The sequence below is a fragment of the Vicugna pacos genome, chromosome 6 (genome assembly GCF_048564905.1).
Source record: "Vicugna pacos chromosome 6, VicPac4, whole genome shotgun sequence".
Classification (NCBI taxonomy): domain Eukaryota; kingdom Metazoa; phylum Chordata; class Mammalia; order Artiodactyla; family Camelidae; genus Vicugna; species Vicugna pacos.
In genome coordinates, this window is record NC_132992.1 from 83,858,545 (window position 1) to 83,881,039 (window position 22,495).

General features: G+C 42.3%; 1 long non-coding RNA gene across 1 annotated transcript in view; it reads left to right on the forward strand.

Annotated features, from left to right (window-relative positions):
- Positions 1-1,792: 1,792 nt before the first annotated feature.
- Positions 1,793-22,495, forward strand: part of LOC116281016 (uncharacterized) — a 46,352-nt gene continuing 25,649 nt past the window's right edge. The window contains exons 1-2 of the long non-coding RNA XR_012073800.1: positions 1,793-1,954; positions 9,813-9,891. This is a non-coding gene — a long non-coding RNA (uncharacterized lncRNA). The remainder of the gene's footprint in view (positions 1,955-9,812; positions 9,892-22,495) is intronic.

Here is a 22,495-nt window from a genome sequence, read left to right on the forward strand (position 1 = left end):
CCAGCAGACCAGGCAAAGAAGAAAAAAAAATGCAGTGGTTTGATTTGAATAATGAAATTCTCACATCTGGAGTTTTAAAGGACAGTCAGGAATTAGGTAAGCACAAGGGATCTGGTTGTTCTTACAGAGGTGTATTACAAACAGTTGTGAAGTTTTCATTTCAAACACTTTACTAATAAAAAGGAGCTAATTCTCATTCTGTGTGGGGCAGCCTCATAGACACAAAATCTGCCTCTGTTAAGAATTGTGAGTGATCATCCCCTGCACAAGGGGCCTAGCATGCAAGGTTTCTACAGTTCAACAAACATTTGTCATTTATGTGTCAGTGTTAGGCCCTGAGGATACAAAATTGTACGAAGTGTGTGCCATCGCTCAGGAATTCATTGTCTAGTTGGGAAAAGGGACAAAGAAGTGAACAATAGCTCTACAATTGGACTCAGATGACTGGGGACTGCAGGAGACCTTGGCCCACCTGGGGGTTTTAGGAAGCCTTGTTGGAGGAGGTAAACCCTGAGCCAAGCCTTCAAAAAGGATCTCAGGGTAGTCTGTTCACCAAATCTCCCCATCTAACAGAGTGGTCCTGAGTTTTCAAAAATCCTTGACCCAGAACTGGGTCACAGCCCCTGATCACCAAGGTCAGATGAGAAAAAGTCCACAACTTGGTCTCCATTTCTGTCGCAAAGCACCTGTTAGTCACAGAACTTGGGGAAGAGGGCTCATCTGAGCTGCTGGCCAACCAGAGAAGCAAGCACTTCCGATTGTTTTCTCACTCCCAAAACAGATGGTTTCAGTACTGAAACCATGCTGACTGCAGGGAACTTTTCCTGAGGACTTGTGGGCTTTCCAGTCTTTCTGACATTTGGGGCTCATCACTGGACGAAAGAGCAAAAGGCCTGGGTCAAGTCCTGCCTCTACCCACCACCACCTGTTTTGTGATCCCATCAGTTTCCTCATTTGTAAGCTAAGAGCTGCTCTAGGAGATTGACGTCCATGATTCTACCCTGTCAAAATGAGAGTTAGGCAGCTGCTAAAATGTGAGGAAACCTGGATTATCCCTTATTGGTATGTGGGTTCTCCTTCAGGTAGAGGTTCCTAAACTGCAATGCTGCTCTGAGCTCTCAGGCAGCAGATTGGGGTGTGTGTGTGTGTGTGTGTGTGTGCGTGCAACACTAAAGTTGGAGTTAGGAGCCCTGGATCCGACTCTTACCTCTGTAACTAACCAGCTGTGTGACCTTGTGAAAGTCATATCCCCTCTCTGGGCGCCAGCCAGTTCATTCCCAGGTTAAAGTGGGACAGATGATCACTAGCATTCCACGGTAAGGTCCGGCTTGAGAAATTCACTCACTGAGAAGCAAGACAAAACTCGTTAAAATACATGCTTAAAATAAGTGAGAAATAACTGTGATCTGCTAGGTACCGAGGAAAGGCTGACGACACCAGCTAAACCGCCGTAACATAGCAGTCAAAGGTCAGAGCAGAAAAACCAGTACTTTGGCTAGTTGAAAGACACTCAAGTCTGTCAGAAGGCAGAATTTTTCTTCTGAGGAATCTGTTTGAAAAGAAGCCCGAAAGGCTCGCTGACCAGGTTAAGAACTCAATCCGTCTTCAGCCTAGGGGCGGGGTCCGCGCAGCTTTCCAGAGCTCTAATAGAAGGGGCGGGCCCAGCGAAGTGAAGACAGCCAATGAGAGAGTCTCTCGATGAGGTCATGGAGTTCCTCGGCGCTTCATTGGCGGATCCCCCACGAGGCTTCGGCGCAGACTGCAGGGCGGGTCGGCCAGTGGCAGCCCGGGACCCTGGGATCCAGGGCTCGCACGACAGGTCTCCAAACTTTCTCCCAGCTTTTATTCACCCTGAGCAGCAAACCACGAGACGGTCTCTTCTTGCAGACAGAAATGAAAATGCTCGGAAAAAGAGCTCTTACCTACCCCAAAGGCCGGATTTACTTATCCTGAGGTAACCTGCATTTTCTTTGGTAAAGTGGAGGGTTTGTTTTTTGTTTTGTTTTGTTTTGTTTTAATCCAAACACACTGATTAACCACTTTAACCATTGAAGGGCACTGAGCAAACGTCCCTTGGCTGGTCACCTTTTATTTCCCCATGGTGATACTCAAGGTTGGGAACAAAGGCATTTCCGACGTTTTGAAACATTTAAAAACTGTGATTCTCAAACCGTGGTGCACAGAGGGATCCACAATGCTGGTCGCACACACTGGGCCCCACTTCTTGACTCCAGTCCTGACTCTGGATCCTGCAGGTTGAAGAAACTGGTAGGGCCAGGGCTGTGGACCCCACTTTGGAAACCAAAGCATTTAAAGCATGGTCAGAGCTTGTTACAGATGCAGATTCTCAGATTGTGCTCCTCCAGACCTTCTGAATTCGAAACTCTGAGGCAGGGTGTGTTTTAACAAGTCCTCCAGGTGGTTCTAATGCACTCTCAAGTTTGAGAACTGATTTAAATCAACTCCTCCTGACCCTTGAGACTGCTTCAGAACAACCCAGAGTTACTCTGCAGTCCATTTACTCCTGACTTTCAGAGTCCTACAGCTAGGCAGGGCCCATGTGGTCCAGTCCTTCTGGGGTAGATAATTTTGGAATGCCTGCCCTATTCTCACCATGAAACTCCTGGGCTTCTGACTAGGTCTCAGAGCAGCCGCAGTGGTTTTGACTACAAGTCATTGGACCAGAGACACACGTGTGATTGTCCTTTCATGTGACTGAGATGGTTTTTCTGAGTGACTAGACTCTAAGGGTGAACTTGGTACCCAAGGGCAGTCTTGATCTGCCATATGGCCTGGAGAGCAGAGGAAACCAGTCTACAGAAGGAAGAGGGGTGAGGCAGACACAAAGGCCCAGAGGTGGGAGGTAGAAAGAGAGTCCATTCCAAGATGCCCTCCAGGCCCTGCACTTACAGCCCATGCCTCTCTCAGACTTAACTCAGGCTCTGGCTCTGGCTCATGGGACCCTGGGCACATTGGTCTTCAAGCAGACATAGCACAGGCCCACTTGAGATTTGTGCAGGCTGTTTCCTCTGCCTGGAACTCTTGCCCCTTATCATTCCCATGCCGCTTCATTCCTGACAGTCAGGAATGTCCTTAAATACCACATCCTCAGAGCATGGCATGCTGAAGTGGCCCCTCGTCCAGCCACATCTATCACATTAGCCTGCTCTAGTGTCTTCGTGGCATGTGTCATCTTAAGTGTTGTCACATCTATTCATTTGCTTCCTGGTTCATTCTAAGCTCCTTGAGAGCAGAGATCTTGTGGGTTTGTTCATCACTGATCTCCAGGGCCTTGAACATGGTCTGGCACATACAGTGATAGCTCAGTAAATATTAGCTGATGAAAAAATCTCTTCCCAACCTATCTGAGGCCCTGCTGCCTTCCAGCCCTCAGGTAGCAGGTGATCCCCAGCCTGTATTCTCTGATAACAAACACCCCTCCTGGCTGACCCATGTGGATTCCTAGATTTGCTACCCAAAGACTATTTAGCGGTTCAGCTTTGTTTTACAAACGGAGACCCAAGTGACCCACCCAGGGTTATGTGGCCAGTTAGTGGGATAGTGAGAACAAGAGAACTAAGCCTTCAGGCCATGGCTGCATCCCCAGGGGACTCACCGTCATGACCTTGGGTCACAGCCCAGGGCTCTCCCCACAGCAAGACAGTCAAGTCAACCTCAGGCCTTTCGCCTGATCTTGCAAGCTTTTAATAAATCAGTTTCATTTTCAAAATACTACCCAGAATAGTCTGTGGTCGCAGAAGGATGCTGACAGCACTGTCTATTCGAGGACGTTATTTTATTTTCTGATGAACTGTAGTGGGAATGGGTGGTTTGAATCTGTTGCTGAGGGATCATGACAGATGTTACACCTGTCCTCACCCCACCCAGATTTCTTTTTTAAGATATACAATGATATGACCCAGTAATTTGACTTCAAGGTGTTTATCTGAAGAAAACGAAAACACAAATTCAGAATGATATGCACCCCATGTTCACTGCAGCATTATTTACAATAATACTCAAGACATGGTAATGGCCTCAGTGTCCACAGACAGATGAATGGATAAAGAAAATAAGGAAATCTGAGAGATTATGTGTGTATTATGCTATATTATATATATATATGTATATGTATATATCTTAGCCATAAAAAAAACCCAAAATCTTGCCATTTACAACACCATGAATGCACTTGGAGGGCATTATGCTAAATGAGGTAAGTCAGACATACCATATGATCTCACTTTATGTGGACTCTTAACACAAAATGAAGTTCATAGATACACGGAACAGACCGGTGGTTGCCAGAGGCCAGGGGTAGGGGTTGGGCAAAATGCGAAAGGGTGTCAAAAGGTACAGATTTCCAGTTATAAAGTAAATAAGTCATGAGGTGTAATATATGGCATGGTGACTATAGTTAATATTGTATATTTGAAAGTGGCCAAAAGAGTAAATCTTAATAGTTCTCATCACAAGAAAAAAGTTCTTATCGGTGCTTTACCTGAGTGACTGTTATCAAACTCAGATTGTGCTGGTCAGGGAAGGCAAGGAGCAAAAAGAGTGTAATTACTAGCTGCCTTTAGTTGTGGGAGGCAGAACAGCCATTCTTCATGCCTCGTGGCTACCTAGGATCTTTATCTCCTTTCCCGTATTTGGGCAGTCCCCCGCCTGGTGAGGCAGAAGCTTTCTCCCACTGGAGAGGCTGAAAATGCCAGGCGCTCACTGTGCCAGACTCCCTTGTGGCTACAGTGAATGTGGGTAACCTCAACTCTGCCAGGCAGACAGAGTCCAGGGGCAGTGGCCTCCGACACAGTCAAGGTTGTTCTGGCAGCTGTGGGTGGAGTTGGTCCAGGCGCGCCTGCGAACCCACACGCAGCAGGGGCGGCAGTGCTTTCTCTCCTTGCCAGACCAGTCCTGAAGAGGATTTCCAGCCTCTGCTGCTGGCCGCTCAGATTTCCAGCCTGGTCCTCATCCTCCCAGAGATTGTGAACCACCTGAGATTTAATTCCATTAGTGCCTAAATCAGCCAGCATTGGTTTCTGTGGCTTATAATGGTGAACAGGACTGATGGATGATGCTTCCCGAAGCAGGGCTGGGCACTGGCAGGGCTAGAAGAGGATGCAGGTGCCCAGGTAGAAGAAATGGCATTTTTGATAGGGGAGAGGTACCGCTGCACCATTGTCCTGCAGACCGAGTCACAAGTTGTGCGGAAGGAAGTGAGTCACCGAGCAGGTCAGAGCGTCTGCCAGCTCCTCACAGGGCTTCCAGAGGGTCAGAGGAATCATGAATGGGCTGGGGGGTTTTCCTGTAAGTCTGGCTGCTTTCCCTTTGCTGCTTTCTGAGCTTTTCATTGAAGAATGTGAAGCTTTTCCTTTGTTGAAGGGAGGTCAGAAGGTTAGACTTTCCCAGCCTCTGCATAGGCAATCTCTCCGGTTCTGTTGTGGAGCCTTAAGGGTGCTCCCCCACCTCTAGTCCCAAGTTATATAGTACTTTAGGTTAAGTCCTTCACCTAAAGTACTATTTAACTAGTGTGGATTTTCTTTTTTCTTCCTTCCTTCCTCCCTCCCTTCCTTCCTTTTACAATATTGCTTATGAGCATAGTGATTCAGGTTTCGGGTTTTTTTTTTTTTTTTTTGGCAGATTATAGTCCATTATAGGTTGTTTTAAGATATTGGATATAATTCCCTGTGCTATACAGTAAATGCTTGTTGCTTATTTATTTTATGTATAGTAAAGTTAGTTTTTATCTGTTTATTCCATACTCCTAATTTGTCCATCCCTTCCTCCCTCTTCCCTTTGGTAACCATAAGTTTGTTTTCAATATCTGTGAGTCTGTTTCTGTTTTGTATATAAATTCATCAGCATTATTTCTTAGATTCCACATATAGGTGGTACTATATAGTATTTCTTTCTCTGACTTATTTCACTGAGCATAATATTATCTAGGACAGTTCATGTTGCTACAAATGGCATTATTTCATTCTTTTTATGGCTGAGTAGTATTCCATTATATATATATATATATATATATATATATATATATATATACACACACTACATATATCACGTCTTCTTTATACATTCAGCTGTTGATAGACACTTAGGTTGCTTCCATGTCTTGGCTATTGCAGACTGTGCTGCTGTAAACATTGGGGTGCATGTATCTTTTCGAATTAGAGTTTTCATTTTTTCCAGATATATACCCAGGAGTGGGGCTGGATCATGTGGTATCACTATTTCTAGTTTTTAAAGGAACCTCCATAGTGTCCTCCATAGTGGATGTACCAATTTATATTCCCACCGACAATGTAGGAGGGTTCCCTTTTCTCTACAGCCTCTCCAGCATTTACTATTTGTAGACATTTTGGTGATAGCCATTCTGACTGGTGTGAGGTGATACCTCATTGTGGCTTTGATTTGCATTTCTCTGATACTTAGTGATGCTGAGCATCTTTTCATCTGCCTGTTGGCCATCTGTATGTCTTTGGGAAAATGTCTATTTAGGTCTTCTGCCCATTTTTTCGTTGGGTTGTTTGTTTTTTTCAATATTGAGTTATATGAGCTGCTTTGTATATTTTGGATATTAACCCTCTGTGGGTTGCACTGTTTGCAAATATTTTCTCCCATTCCATAAGCTGTCTTTTTGTTTTGTTGATGGTTTCCTCTGTGGTGCAAAAACTTTTAAGTTTGATTAGGTCCCATTTGTTTATTTTTGCTTTTATTTCTTTTGCTTTGGGAGACTGATCTAAGAAAATATTGCCATAGTTTATGTCATAGAATGTTTCACATATTGTTCTTTTCAAGTTTTATGGTATCATGTCTTACATTTAGGTCTTTAAACCATTTTGCATTCATTTTTGTATATGGTGGGAGGGAATGGTCTAATTTCATTGATTTATATGTAACTGTCCAGCTTTCTCAACACCATTAGAAGAAACTGTCTTTTCTTCATTGTAATTCTTGCCTGCTTTGCCATAAAGTAAGTGATTGTAGGTAGATAGGTTTATTTCTGGGCTTTCTATTTTGTTCCATTGATCTGTATGTCTATTTTTGTGCCAACACACACTGTTTTGATTACTCTAGCTTTGTAGTATAGTCTGAAGTCTGTAAGAGTTATACCTCCTGGATTGCTTTGAATTCTGGGTCTTTTGTGATTCCATATAAATTTTAGGATTATTTGTTCTAGTTCTGTGAAAAATGTCCATGTATATTTCAATAGGGATTGCATTAAATCTGTAGATTGCTTTGGGTAGTATAGTCATTTTAACAATATTAATTCTAACAATCCAAAAGCACAGGATATCTTTCCATTTCTTTGAATCATCTTCAATTTCCTTTGTCAGTGTTCTATAGTTTTCAGCATATAGGTCTTTTACCTCCTTGGTTAAGTTTATCCCTAGGCATTTTATTTTTTGATGTGATTTTAAATGGGATTTTTAAAATTTTTCTTTTTTTGATATTTCATTATTAGTATAAAGAAGTACAACAGAGTTCTGTATATTAGTTTTGTATCCTGCTGCCTTGCTGAAATCATTTATTCATTCTAATAGTTTCTGTGTGGCGACTTTAGGGTTCTCTATATAGAATGTCATGTCATCTGCATAAAGTGACAGTTTTACCTCCCCCTTTCCAATTTGGATACCTCTTATTTCTTTTTCTTGTCTGATTGCTGTAGCTAAGACTTCCAATACTATGTTGAATAGAGTAGTGAGAGTGGGCATCCTTGTCTTGTTCCTGAATTCAGTGGGAAGGCTTTCAGCTTTTCTCTGTTGACTATTATGTTGGCTGTGAATTTGTTATACATGGACTTTATTATGTTGAAATGTGTTCTCTCTGTACCCACTTCGGTGAGAGTTTTATCATGAATGGATGTTGAATTTTATCAAATGCTTTTTCTGCATCTTTGAGATGATTGATTGTGGTTTTTCTCTTTCCTTTTGTTAATGTGGTGTATCACATTGGATTTTTGATTGCAGGGAGGTTTTTTTTACAACACAGATTCTATTTTACTTCTAGTGATCAATCTGTTCAAATTATCTGTTTTTTCTTAACTCAGTCGTGACAAACTGTATGTTTCTAGAACTTCTAGCAACAGCCAAGGCCTCGGGAACCTTCACCACATTAACAAACCAGTTATAGGCTGGCTTTTACATGTGGGGTCTCAAACATTTCTGTTGCATAAATAATCAAGTCATCCAGGCAAATAATAACCCCAGTGGCTGTTTGAAGGGCTCCCAGAAAGGCTTGTACCCAAAGGCCCTGCCCTTCCTCTCCCACTGTCCTTAGACATTCTTGCCTTGGGCAGGTGCCCTGTAACATGCCTGCCTGTCTGAGATAATACATGAAGCTATGATCACCTAGCTCAGATTAACTTCTTATCTCCCTTTCGCTTGCAGTTGGCAGGGAATTGTTCCCAGCAGAGCAAGGTGCCTCAGGTGGGCTGTGAGGGAAGCAAGGGATGGAGAAAAGAGTAGAGGACCTGCCTCCCTGGAGGGGGAGAGGGTGGGGAGGAGGGCGCCTAGGAGAAACTTCCCTGACATGATTTTCCAAGACCAGGACTAAACAAATTCATGGCCGAATTCATGACTGTTAAGAATATTAGGGCCAGAGGGAAGTCCTCAGAGAGCAGAGGATCAAAGAGCACAGAGAAGGAAACCAGATCAGGGCATCAAAAGGACACATCTGTAGTCTGGAAGTAAGAGCTGGAGGTGAGACTGGAGCACAGGGCTCCATCTCCATCCCTCCCTGCGCTGTGCCTCCCTGCCCCAGACGGTCATTTCCTTCCAGCTCACTGAGTGTGGCGCCTGGGACAAAGCCAGATGCTGGCGACATGCAGTGGGGAGCTGCAGTGGGGAACCAATGGGGAAGGGATACATTCATTAGATTGGGTGCTGAACTGGGCTCTTCAACCTAGCATGGGGTCTGGGAAGTCTCCATAAGGAGACAGTGATCTGAAGGCCTTGGGCTGAGAGCGGAGAATAGGGAAGCATCCTGACAGGTGAACTACAGTGAAGATCTGTCAGGAGGGGGTTGGGGGTGCTGGGGAAAGAGTGGGAAGGGCAAGGAGTGCCGGGGCCCAGGGCCTGGCCCACCATGAGGAGCACCCCACAGGGCTCTGGGGCTTCTCTCGGGAAGTAGTTGGGAGCCACAGAGGGGTTTCAGTGGGAACGTGGCATGATCAGATTTGAATTAGATGGTCACTGAGAGGATGTCCACCTCTAAAATTCCTGACCCAGCACCCCACTGGAGCCCAGGCTCCAACCCCAGAACTGCCACCCAGAAAAGCCTCTGCCAAGGATGGCTGCTCCCTCTGCATCCAGATCAGTGGCCCCTGTGTAGAAGCCACAGCTCAGGCTTCTCTCATTCACTTAAGAACAGGGGACACTTAAGCCCACTCTTCACCCTGACTTCACGGCATTTCCTTGGCTCCCAGAATCACCCTTTCTGGCCTTCTCTGAGCTGGAGACCTAGGACACCAGAGCACACAGGGGAGTTTGTGGGCTGGCTGGCCCCTAACCTGTGCCTAGGAGGCAGAATACTATTCTTTCCAACTCCCTGAAATCGCAGGACAGCTACAGAGCCACCTTCTGACAAGAGTGGAGTGCTCCAGTCAGCGTGGTCCACCTGCAGGGGCAGAAGGATGCTGGGCGGGATGCTGGTGAACAGACAAAACCAGCTCTGGGACCCATCCCTTTGTCAAGGGAGCTGGGTTCTAAATCACCTGTGCTCCTCCTCTGTGGTCTATTTATGTGGGGTGTCTGTCTACGAAGCTGGGAATGACATCTGTTTGTCTTTTTCTCTTTCTCTCTTAGGAAAATTTTTATAAAAAACAAAAAGAAACATGGTGTCCAGGGTGGAGCTATCCCTGAAGGTCTTTCCACCGGACTATGGGTAAGTCAGTTAATCTTTCTGAACCTCAGTTTTCTTGCTTGTAAATATTGCTTGACCTCAAAGTGTCTCAGAATAGGAATGTCTGGACACCCTACCCCGGTCAGCGTCCAACTGTACAGTGTCTAGAAGCTCAAGTGTATTAGACCCTGGGCCTCCTTGGTTGTCCAGTAGGTTTCACCAGGAGGGTTTCACCTGATTGCAGAGGAGTAGACCCTGAGCTTCCAAGGGGCTGTCTGTGTCCATGACATCACAGAACAGCTCAGGGCCCAGCCTAAAACTTCAGGAAACATCCATGTATCAAAGGACAGTCATCAGGGAATATGGTTTTGTCTGTTTGTGAAGTTTTTTTTTAAAGTGCTTTTGAAAAGAAATCTATGAAACTGTATATGATGACACAGGAGTTTGCCAATTATTCTTTCATGCTCCTGGCAATAGTCTGAGTTTGATCTTTCGCTGTTCAACACGTAAGAAGCAGATGGTGTTTATAAGTTCAAATAGTGGCTGTGATTTCACCAAGAAACTAAGGAAGCTTATTATTTCACATGTGGACCATGATGAGCAGATCAACTTGTTCCTGTGAAGGCTGGATTGCCCCAATTTCTCAGAGAGAATGTATGGCCCCTAATTACAGCAGCTACACAATTACTTCAGAAAGTAAGGTGCGCTAACAATAGGGAGAACAGATGTGACCTTTGACTGAGGACTGAGTCATGTCCTTTCAAGATGCGAAGGGAAGGACCATGGGCTCTGGCATCAGTAGACTGGTGAACCAACACAACTTTGCTGTAATTGGCATTCCTCTCTTTCTCAAGGATGGATATTAATATTTGGCATCTCTTGAGTCTTTTCTCAGACTATCACAGACTAAAACCTTCATTGTCAGATGCAATATCTTGATAGTAAATGGCAGAATTATATCCTGCACCACCACAGAGAATTGCTCAACCTGAGCAGGGCGGGGGTGAGGAGCAAAAAGGAGCTTCCAGGGTAAAGTGGCCTCAGAAGCATAAAGCCAATGTGATATAATTAATCCTTGTCACTCTCCCTTAGAGCGCAAAGGTGTTTTGAACTGCCAGAAAGCACTTGGCAAAGATCTGCATTTCCATTTTTTGTTCTCTTTGATTTTCCTGAATTCAATTCCACGAGTAGTTATTAAGCAGGTACTGAGTATCCCGGATGGTGCTGAAGCCCCTCCCACCTCCTCCCGGCTCTTCACCTCACCCCCTGCACGTTCGTATAGGACGCCCCACTGTGTGGGGCTCACTGCTCAGAGGGGCCCCGTGGATGGATTCAGTTCCACAGGTCACTCATTCTGCAGGTCCGCGACCCCCAGAAGCCTGTTGGCCTAACTGAGTGAGCACACACGGCTCCTCAAACTGAGCTTTGTACCATCTGCTCATTCACGCTCGGGATCATCTGGGTTAAAATGTTAATTCTTGGATGGCCTCCTCTCACCATCCATCATGCTCAGGGCGGACTGCCTCCCTTATAGTTGTTCAGGGAATGTTTTAAAACTAGTCTGAACAAACCACTGGCATGCCAGTCTGCTGCTTGTGGCGTTCCCTCTTACTGCATCTCTGTTCCTTTCTGCCGGGTTATGTAATCAAGAACTGACTGCTCTTTGCTGGTGGGATGGGGCCTATGTTGCCCTTTAAAAAATCATTAACAAATATTCCTGATATGCAACAAGGCATAAGGAATGCTACAGGGAACACCTGTGTGCTACCACTGAGCTCAAGAAATAAAACATCAGAAATATAACCGCAGCCTCCTGCTTAAAGGGCCCCAAGCTCTAAGGCAGAGCTTTGCCACTTGCTCACATGCTTGGGATCAATAGCGATTCTTTGGGTCACAATTAAACGTAGCTTCTGAGTCTGATCTGGTAAGACACTACAGAGTCGAATGGGTCTAGGAGATTGCTAACAGCTATTATCCCTACCACTGTATTTTTCTGCACCCAGAATGGGTCACCAGTAGCAAAATCAACAGGGGCAGGCCTGTGTGAGGAGTTGGAATTTTGACTTCAGCCCACTGAGCCCCCTTCTCATCCTAATAATAACCACACTGTCAAGGTAGGGGGTTCTGGTCAGGCCGGAATTATGAAGTGTCACCCAGGTCCATGACTTTCCCCTCTGCCCAGATCTCCTGCAGGGCCACAGCCCCAACTTCTTCAGGTCATGCTGGCTCTTCCCACTCTGGGCGCCCCCTTTAAGCTGCATGGTATATTATTGGCCTTAGACACTCCCTCAATATTTATAATCCACCAATAACTACCAAAATTTTTGAGCACTTCCAATGTATCAGACATTTTATATAGACTTTACAGCATAAAGAATTACCCCCAGAGAATATCCCAGTCTTCTATGACAAAAGGATAACAATAATGTTATACCTATATTGCAGGTGAGGAAACTGAGGCCCAGATGAGTTTGACCCTCCAGGGGTTGGAACACAGGCAGTGTCAAAGGGTCATATCAAACTTGCTGAAAAGGTAGGAGTTTGAGGCACAGTTCTTCCCCAGACCTTCCACCGCAGGCTGATTGTTTTGACAGGCTGGTCCATCCATAGTTTCGGGCTATCTTTCAGCCACTCGTATTCACACCACATTATTCAATGGAGGGACCTAGGGTGGCCTTAATCTGTCTTTCCCATGAGTTCCACGTCAGTACCAGCTGCAGCCTTAACCTACCACTAGGTACCATCTGGAAGAACTGACTGCTGGTTTTGCTCAGCTGTATCACCAGTGACTTTGAAAGTCTGATAGAATAAACACTAATAATATTTACTAGAAGCATCCACGGACACTTTACATGTGTTATTATCTTACAAAAATGAGATTCTTGACTCAGTCCAAGCATGTGGCTCAGCATCATTTGCAGCTAAACCTTCTGCAAAGTAAATAAGCAGGTGGCCGCAGCCAGCCAGAGCCACTGTCCATGGGTCTTGGGTGGCCCGAGGTTATCGCCTTCACCCCACAACTTGCCTGGCTGCTCCGTTCCAGGCCTTGGCATCACCTGGGGCTTACTTCTTCTTTGTGTTATAAATAGCCAGACACATGCCAGGGTTAGCTGTTAATCCGGGGGCTGGCTCTGAGTTTTCAGAATCACATCTTCTTTAGACTGAGCTGACGGCTCACAGAGCCCAGCTGACCAAAGTTAAAAAAACATAGTAGGCGAAGCTCAAGTCCAGTTTTCAGAGTGTGGCTGGATTTAAGAATTGATCAAAGAGTGAAGCGTGCTACGAACAGCCCCTACAATGCAATCCTGTCTATGTTATCCTGTGTCCCAGGCCCTCCTGCCGCCGAAGACTCCACTACTCCCCAGTAATTCTTTGTGGTGAAAGGAAACTTCTTCCGTTTGATCAGGAGGCTTCAGGGCCCAGAGAGAGCGAAAAGAAGGGGATAGGAATGGAGAGTGAAGGCTCCAGGAGCAGGAGGATGGGCCATAATTTCCAAGAAATAAAAAAAGGATTAAGAGTACAAAAAGAGAGGGGGAAGGTATATAGCTGAAGTGGTAGAGCTTAGCACACACAGGTCCTGGGTTCAATCCCCAGTATCTCCTCTAAAAAGCAATCCATCCATCCATCAATCAATCTAATCCCACCCCCAAATTAAAATTAAATTTAAAAAAATTGAAAAGTACAAAAAGGGAGAAACAAAGTACAAAAAGAGCTATGCCACAAAGTCATCAACACGGACAAACAGCCTTCCTTCTCAGCAAATTAAAATCCCATTGCTCTTTTTTATTTTTATGCATCCAGTTTAAAACAAAGCCTTAGAAAAGATGTCCTGCAGTTTTAAACTTGTTGCAAAATATAAGCAAATACTGCACTGGACACAGCCCAGCTGCAGAATCCAAAAGTCAACTGTAAACAAATAAAGCTTTACTCTTGGGCCTAATAACGACCCAGGCTTCTAAGTTGAGGACACATTTATTTCACTCGCAAATTTTGGTTTTAGCTGGTTGAGCTCAAGATCAAATTGTCTTGAGAAGAGCCCTCAGGGGCATGAGTCCCAAGCAGGGCCACTCCTGGAGGTTGGTGGGAAGGGGGAGAGATTTGCTCATTTCTGGGAGCACTGGGCACTGGGAGATAGGCACTGTTTTGTCCCTGGCTTTTAAGAGGGGTCTCCTATATGCCTTCTTCCTTTGGTGTAAAGTAAAGCTTGTCTCACTCAAGGTGAGTAGAAAATACATCTGCCCTAGATGCTTTGCACCACCAAGGAGGAAGAAAGCAGGTGCTGAGAGAGCGTGCGCACAGTAGGGAGACCCAGCAGTGGAGTCTTGGCCAAACCCATGGTGGCCAGAGATGGGCATATGATGTGTGTTTCCTATTTGCTGTAACAGTTCTATACAGTAAACTACAGATATTTCAGATGTACAATTTGATGGATTTTAATAGATGTATACACCTGTGAAGCTTTCGAACTTCCAGTTTATCTGTTCCCACCCGCTTTACCCCTGGTAACCTTAAGTTTGTTCTCTACAACTGTGGGTCTTTCTGTTTTGTAAATAGTTCATTTGTGTCCTTTTTTTAAAAAAAAACAAAAAGATTCCACATATAAGGAAAATTATGGCATTCTTCTTTTCTCTTTCTGGCTTACTTCACTTAGAATGACGATCTCCAGGCCCATCCATGTTGCTGCAAATGGCATTATTTTATTTTTTTCTATGGCTGAGTAGTATTCCATCGTATAAATATACCACAGCTTCTTTACCCAGTCACCTGTCAATGGGCATTTAGGTTGTTTCCATGTCTTGGCTATTGTAAATAGTGTTGCTGTGAACATTGGGGTGCATGTGTCTTTTCAAATTATATTTTTCTCTGGATATATACCCAGGATTGGGATTGCTGGATCATATGGTGAGTTTATTTTTAGTTTTTTAAGGAATCTCCATATTGTTCTCCATAGTGGCTGCACCAATTTACATTCCCACCAACAAAGCAGGAGGGTTCCCTTTTCTCCACACCCTCTCCAGCATTTATCGTTTGTGGACTTTCAAATGAGGGCCATTCTGACTGGTGTGAGGTGATATGTCATTGTAGTTTTGATTTTCATTTCTCTAGCAATTAGTGATGTTGAGCATCTGTTCATATGCCTGTTGGCCATCTGGGTGTCTTCTTTGGAGAGATGTCTGTTTAGGTCTTCTGCCCATCTTTTGATTGAGTTGCTTGATTTTTGATATTAAGCTGTATGAGCTGTTTGTATATTTTGAAAATTAGTCCCTCATCAGTTGCATCATTTGCAAATATTTTCTTCCATTCTGTAGGTTGTCTTTTCGTTTTGTTGATGGTGTCCTTTGATGTGCAAAAGCTTTTAAGTCCCATTTGTTTATTTTTGCTTTTATTTCCATTACTCTAGGAGCTGGTTTGAAAAAAAAATATTGCTGTGATTTATGTCAAAGAGTGTCCTGCCTGTGTTTTCCTCTTGGAGTTTTATAGTATCTGGTCTTACATTTAGGTCTTTAATCCATTTTGAGTTTATTTTTGTATATAGTGTTACAGAATGTTCTAATGTCAGTCTTCTATAGGTAGCTGTCTAGTTTTCCCAGCACTACTTATTGAAGAGACTGTCCATTGTATATTCTTGCCTCCTTTGTTGTAGATTGACCACAGTGTGTGGGTTTATTTCTGGGCTTTCTATCCTGTTCCATTGATCTAGGTGTCTGTTTTTGCACCAGTACCATACTATTTTTTTTAATCTTTTTTAAAAAACTTTTTTGGGGGGAGGGATAATTAGATTTTTTAAATTAACTAATTAATCAGTTTTTAAATAGGGGTACTGAGGATTGAACACAGACCTTGTGCATGCTAAGCACGTGCTCTACCACTGAGCTATACCCTCCTCCCAGTACCATATTATTTTGATTACTGTAGCTTTGTAGTATAGTGTGAAGTCAGGGAGTGTGATTCTCCTGGCTCCGTTTGCCTTTTTCAAGAATGTTTTGGCTATTAGGGGTATTTTGTGTCTCCATAAGAATTTTAACATTTTTTGTTCCAGCTCTGTGAAAAATATCATTAGTAATTTGGTAGGGATTGCATTGAATCTGTTTACTGCTTTGGGTAGAATGGCTGTTTGAACAGTAATGATTCTTCCAAGAATATGGTCTATCTTTCAATCTGTTTATATCATCTTTAGTTTCTTTTATTAGTGTCTTATAGTTTTAGGAGTATAGGTCCTTTGCCTCCTTGGGTAGGTTTATTTCTAGGTATTTTATTCTTTTTGGTGCAATGGTAACTGGGGTTGTTTCCTTAATTTCTTTTTCTGCTATTTTGTTATTAGTGTATAGAAATGCAACTGATTTCTGTATATTAATTTTGTATCCTGTAACTTTACCAGATTCATTAATGAGCTCAAGTAGTTTTCTGATAGCATCTTTAGGATTTTCTATGTATAGCGTCATGTCATCTACATGGCAGTGACAGTGACAATTCCAGTGTCAATTCCTTTTATTTCTTTTTCTTCTCTGATTGCTATGGCTAGTACTTCCAAAACTATGTTGAATAAAAGTGATTAGAGTGGGCATCCTTGTCTTACTCCTGATCTTAGAGGAAATGCTTTCAGCTTTTTACCATTAAGTATGATGTTAGCTGTGGGTTTGTCATATATGGCCTTTATTATTTTGAGGTATATTCCATTTGTGCCCACTTTCTGGAGAGTTTTTATTGTAAATGGATATTGAATTTTATCAAAAGCTTTTTCTGCATCTATTGAGATAATCATGTGGTTTTTATTCTTCAGTTTGTTAAGATGGTGTATCACATTGATTGATTTGCAGATTTTGAAAAATTCTTGCATCCCTGGGATAAATCCTACTTGATCATGGTGTATGATCCTTTTAATTAATTGTTGGAATCAATCTCTAGTATTTTGTTGAGGATTTTTGAATCATTATTCATAAATGATATTGGCCTGTAATTTTCTTTTCTTGTGATACCCTTGTATTTTGGTATCAGGATGATGGTGGCCTCATGAGTTCAGAAGTGTTCCTTCCTCTGCAATTTTTTGGAATAGTTTCAGAAGGATAGGTGTTAACTCTTCTCTACATGTTTGGTAGAATTCACCTGTGAAGTCATCTGGTCCTGGACTTTCATTTGTTGGGAGTTTTTTAATTACTGATTTTATTTCTGTACTGGTAATTGGTCTATTCATATTTTCTATTTCTTCCTGATTCAGTCTTGGCAAATTGTACTTTTCTAAGAAATTGTCCATTTCTTCTAGGTTGTCCTTTTTGTTGGTATTTAGTTGCTTATAGTAGCCTTTTATGATCCCTTGTTTTTCTGTGGTATTGGTTGTAACTTCTTCTTTTTCATTTCTGATTTTATTAATTTGGGCCCTCTCCCTTGTTTTCTTGATGAGTCTGAATAAAGGTTTATCAATTTTGTTTATCTTTTCAAAGAACCAGCTTTTAGTTTCATTGATCTTTTCTAATTTTTTTGGTCTCTATTTCATTTATTTCTGCTCTAATCTTTATGATTTCTTTCCTTCTACTAACTTTGGGTTTTGTTTTTTCTTCTTTCTCTAGCTGCTTTAGGTGGAAGACTAGGTTGTTTATTTGAGATTTGTCTTATTTCCTGAGGTAAACTTGTATTGCTATAAACTTTCTTGGAACTGCTTTTGCTGTGTCCCAGAGGTTTTTGATCATTTTATTTTTCATTTTCATTTGTCTCAAAGTATTTTTTTTATTTTCTCTTTGATTTCTTCTGTGATCCATTGGTTGTTTAGTAGAATATTGTTTGGCCTCCACATGTTTGCAATTTTTGCAGTTATTTTTCTTGCAGTTGATTTCTAATCTCATAGCATTGTGGTCAGAAAAGATGCTTGATACGATTTAAATTTTCTTAAATTCACCAAGGCTTGCTTTGTGGGCCAGCATGTGATCAATTCTGGAGAATGTTATGTGTATGCTTGAGAATAATGTGTACATTGGTTTGTGGTTACCATGCAGCACTTCTTCCCAACTGAAACACATGAGAGACTCTGGTCTGAGCCAGAACCATCCAGCTAAGCCGCTCCTAATTCTTGACCCATAGGAACAGGGAAGTAATAAATGGTGGTTGTCACACCACTGGGCTTGGGGGGGACTATTTGTTATGCAGCAATGATAGCTGACACAGCACCTGAGCCTGGGCTCATTTTGTTAACTGCTGCTGCCTCCAAAAATAACCCAGTTAGGGAACCATTTCTTTGGAAGACTGAGAGAAGATGGCCTTGATGGATGGAAGGTGGGTGAGTTTCAGAGGATAAAAGTGAGGGATCAGTGGCCAAGGTAGCAGGGGTGAGAGTCATTTTTGGGGGATGATTGGGTGAGAGGTGGCCAAGGAAGGGGAACCAGCTGCCCCGAGCTGTGGTAATGAAGCCCTGGCAAGCCCTCCCTTATGATCTATCAGGGGCTGGTTTCTTCTGGGGCCTTCAGGTCATGGCAGAGATTTTTCGAGAAGGGTAATGAGTGGGCAACTAGAGGACCAGACCTTTAGGGAACTCTATGCAGGGGAAGCTTCTTCCACTTTTAAGACACTGCAGAGCAGTGCAGGCAAGCACTATTAGAACAACAGAAAACCCTGCATTCAGTTACCTACATACAATTTTAGTATAAGCAAGTTAGTTTGAGTCATTCTTCTAAGATACCAAATTCCTGATGTATACTGTTGTGTTTCTTTAGTAATCTTATTTAATTTCCAAAATAACATACTATAAACTCCTCTCTGCCCCCCAACCCCCCACAAATCCAAGTCAGATATCAGGTATTTTACACTGACAGGTTTATTCTTTTCTTAAAGCTTGAACAAATACATCTCCACACACCCAGAAGTTGGTAAAAGGTAAGCCCTTACTGCTTTGTTAAAAATAAAACCCATACATAAAACCTTCTGGCCAAACTCTCAAGGCAAGAAAATGTCACATTTCTATAATATATTCACGTTTGACACATGTGTGTTTTTCAGTCAATACAACTCACCCAGACCTGCCTGAACAAAGGGAAAACTAAATTTGAGACCAGGAAGGGAAAAAACACATGCCTCTTGTAAGTGTTAAAGACAAGCAGCCATGGGATTCTGAAAATTCTCAAGAAATAGTTCATAGTATACAAACTCTTAACTCCATATAGTTTACCTTTAATCAACAGTAGTACCAATTATCACTATAATAAAGCATTCAGAGAATATTCAAATAACTATGCATATTTATAGCAATAAAAGAAACATGTACCATTTAGCTCTTCTAAGATTCTCAGAAGAGGGAAAATTCATTATAAATTAATACTTGAAGATTCTATCTAGCCCAGCTAGAATGAATCAATTTCCAAAAAAATTCTACCATAAAATATTATAAATATGGAATTCAGGAAAGTAGCTAAAGAAAAGCTTGTATTTGCTTAATGCAGGAGGCATCAAGCCACTCCCTCTGGGGAGAATTAATACTAATAAAAACAATGGAAGATGACATAAAGGCAGATATAAAATAAAATTATTCCTTGATACGAGAATAATTTTATTTCTTGCATTGTAAGAATGTCATATTCTTCTATAGAGACTTAGAAAGAAAGTCATGCGAATAAAATTGTAATTGCACGCCAGTTGAGTGACTTTGTCAGAGGTCTGGCCCAGAAGGGCTTTTTCAAAGACGTTAAAAACCCATTCTAATTGCCATCCCAAATTGAGGTTTACAACCAAAAGAAGAAATTATATACTCCCAAAGCACACCCTATCTGTAGAATTTTTACTTAAGAGCACTTATTGCTTCTTTCTTCAGTAAAAAGGAATTTTCCGTATTGGAAAATTGGGAGTACAGTGAGAAGGGGAGAGAAAAAGAGACAGATATCCAGGTAAAGAACCTCATTAAGGCAGGCAGAATATGACAGAGATCAACAGAAGAAAAACGCAAGCAAGCATCTGCAAATAGAGTAGTTCCCTCCTGCGATGATGAATGGTCCTAGCTGGGGGACCTGCACCAGGCTGCCTGGGAGTCTGAATATAATAGCTGCTCCTCTCATATTTAGGGAATGATGAATTAGCTACTGCCTATCAGGCAACCAACACAGCCAACACCAAAAAGGTTGCAAAGACACCTTCAGAACCAGCCTTTCTGAAACTGGAAACAAAGTTTTGGCCAGAGATGAGCATGCACCCATATATGTCTGAAAAGAGAAGTTTTTAAAGAGGGAAAATGACTGTAGGTCTTTCATTTAAGAAACAGATCCACTCTGGTTGGTGATTCTTCTGCTTTAAAGGCCACCTTGGACTGTTGTGTAGCTGATGTGACTGGACAGCAAATAGCTGTTTAAAACTGTCTAAAATAGTTAATTTGGTGGCTACCCACAGATAATCGCTGCTACAGGGTTTAGAGTCTAAGGCTGGTTCATTTTAATATGGTAACCTGGTAACCTGGCTTGCAGCCAGAACAAGGAGAGCCTCCTTTAGAAAGGTGGGAGAAAGTAGAAGGAATACCATGGGGCGAGAGAGAAAAGGAAAGAAAGAATGAAAGGGTGAGAGAGAAACAGAGAAATGAACACCAAATGAAAAGAAACAAAGTGATTTACTTTGTTGATGCAAATTTGGGCCAGTTAGCAAAACCAAGGTACTGTCATTTCCCAAAGATGGAACAAAGGGTGGAGTTAAACATCAAAGCTAGATATGTCCCCCACCTGACCTGTTAAAACAAAATCGACACATTGTTTCACAGCTGTCTCACCTGGCAGCTGGTCCTACACTAGAATGCCCTGTCTCTTGGGAGCATGTGCCTTAGAAGAAAATCGTTTCAAGACGTTGGGACACTCTTCTCTACTCTGGGGTCCCCTCAGCTTCCCTTTCCCCAGAGTTCCTGACATTACTTACCAGGCACTGCCCTGAAAGGAATGGCTTCTAGTTTTGAAGGACCTTTAAGTTGATGGTAGTCAGTCCAGTCGCCATAGAAAGACAAGAGCAGAAATCAAGATCTCAGTCCATTTGAGAAATAGACATCCGTCCCCTCCTTGCTACCATAAATGCTAAGTGGAAGAAGATGAAAATAAAAAGTGAAGGAAATATTGTCGAATTATGAGGAAAATGGAGAAAACAACCCAGTTAGTGGGTGAAACCATGCCGAAAACAAAAAACCCTAAAACAAAACCTAGGCCCTTTAAATCAGGGTGATGTTCAATACAAAATTTTAAATGCCTGCATCTTTTAGTGTAAAACGTGTATGACTAGGTCCAAGTTTTTGGAAACTCTTGAACAAAAGAATTTACATCATAGCAGTAAAGACAGCAGCACAGCCCTCCTTCCCCAAAATAGTTTTCAGGAAGAGGTTGCACAAGCGCCCATCAGTGACGTCACCAGGAAGGAGCCTGGCTCCCCGTAGGAAATCACACTGGCTGAGCTCTAAGGCTCCTAAACTCTAAGATTCTGGGATACGCTAAAAATACTGCTATGACTGTGGTTTGATCTGGGTTACTACGCAGCCCTCTGAAATAACAAATTCAACTCAAATAGCCAGATGTTCTACAAATGAGCTGAGTGTAATGATACATTTTAAACCCACACTCAGGCCTGTAACATACACTGTACAGTTTTACCAATGCTATTTGATGACTGTAAGTATTAAAAATCTGTGTAATTAAAAAAAATCAATTTCTACTTAAAAATGCTAGTCATTATTCACTATACAGAGCTAGGCAAAGACACAAATTGTTATATAACAAAGTCATTATTAAATAACAACTATATCTATATTCTGCCCACCTTTGGGATCAGTGCACCTTATAGATTTTTCCCCTCTCAACTTTAATTGATCCTCAGTATGCTGCTGAGGTAGGGGAGGACAGGTATAATTATTCCCATTTTATAGATGAAGAAACAGAGGCACAGAGAGGCTGAGTGGCCAGTCTGGACATTCAGTACTAAACTGCCTTCCCATCTCCTTTTTGCAAAATCATCAGCAATACTCATGGAGCGTCATACAGAATACATTTTATTCTTCAGTTAAAGCCAGGGGTTCAGGGAAGAGAGAAGGAATAAAGTGAGCTTTTTTTGGTAACTCTATTCTCTTTCAGAGGACAAATGTGCTTTTCTTAAGATGCTGATAAGTATAATTATTAAAAACTAAAGGCTGAGAAACAAAGCTGGGGCATTGACTAAGCTACATGTGAATGACGGGCTTTCTGCTTCATTACTCAGAGCTTCCTGAGACATCGGTTCTCCTAAGAGGCTCACTGTACAATACTCAACTTTGCATCCAACTTCAACACACAGTGTTCCCAGTCACCTCAGAGCTCTTTTCAACAAAAAGAGCTAATTTAATAACGCATTGGTTGATATAAATGAATAAATAGTATTATTTGGTATCAGTCCTAGAATATAGATACATAGTTTCATCTACAAAAAAGTTAAGAATGAAAATTTCATCCAGAATGTCTCCTCAAATCTATGGCGCATAAGCAAACCATTAATTTTCAATGTCTAAATACCTTCAAAGGAGCAAATATTTATGTTAGTCCAGTCACGTGAAATCTGCCCCAATAAGATCTGATTTGAAAACACTTTCAACGTGAAGTGCTAAGTTAAATGAAAAATAGTCTATCTGCACACTGTTAGTATGGTTGCTATCTAATGCCGTGATGGAGTAATG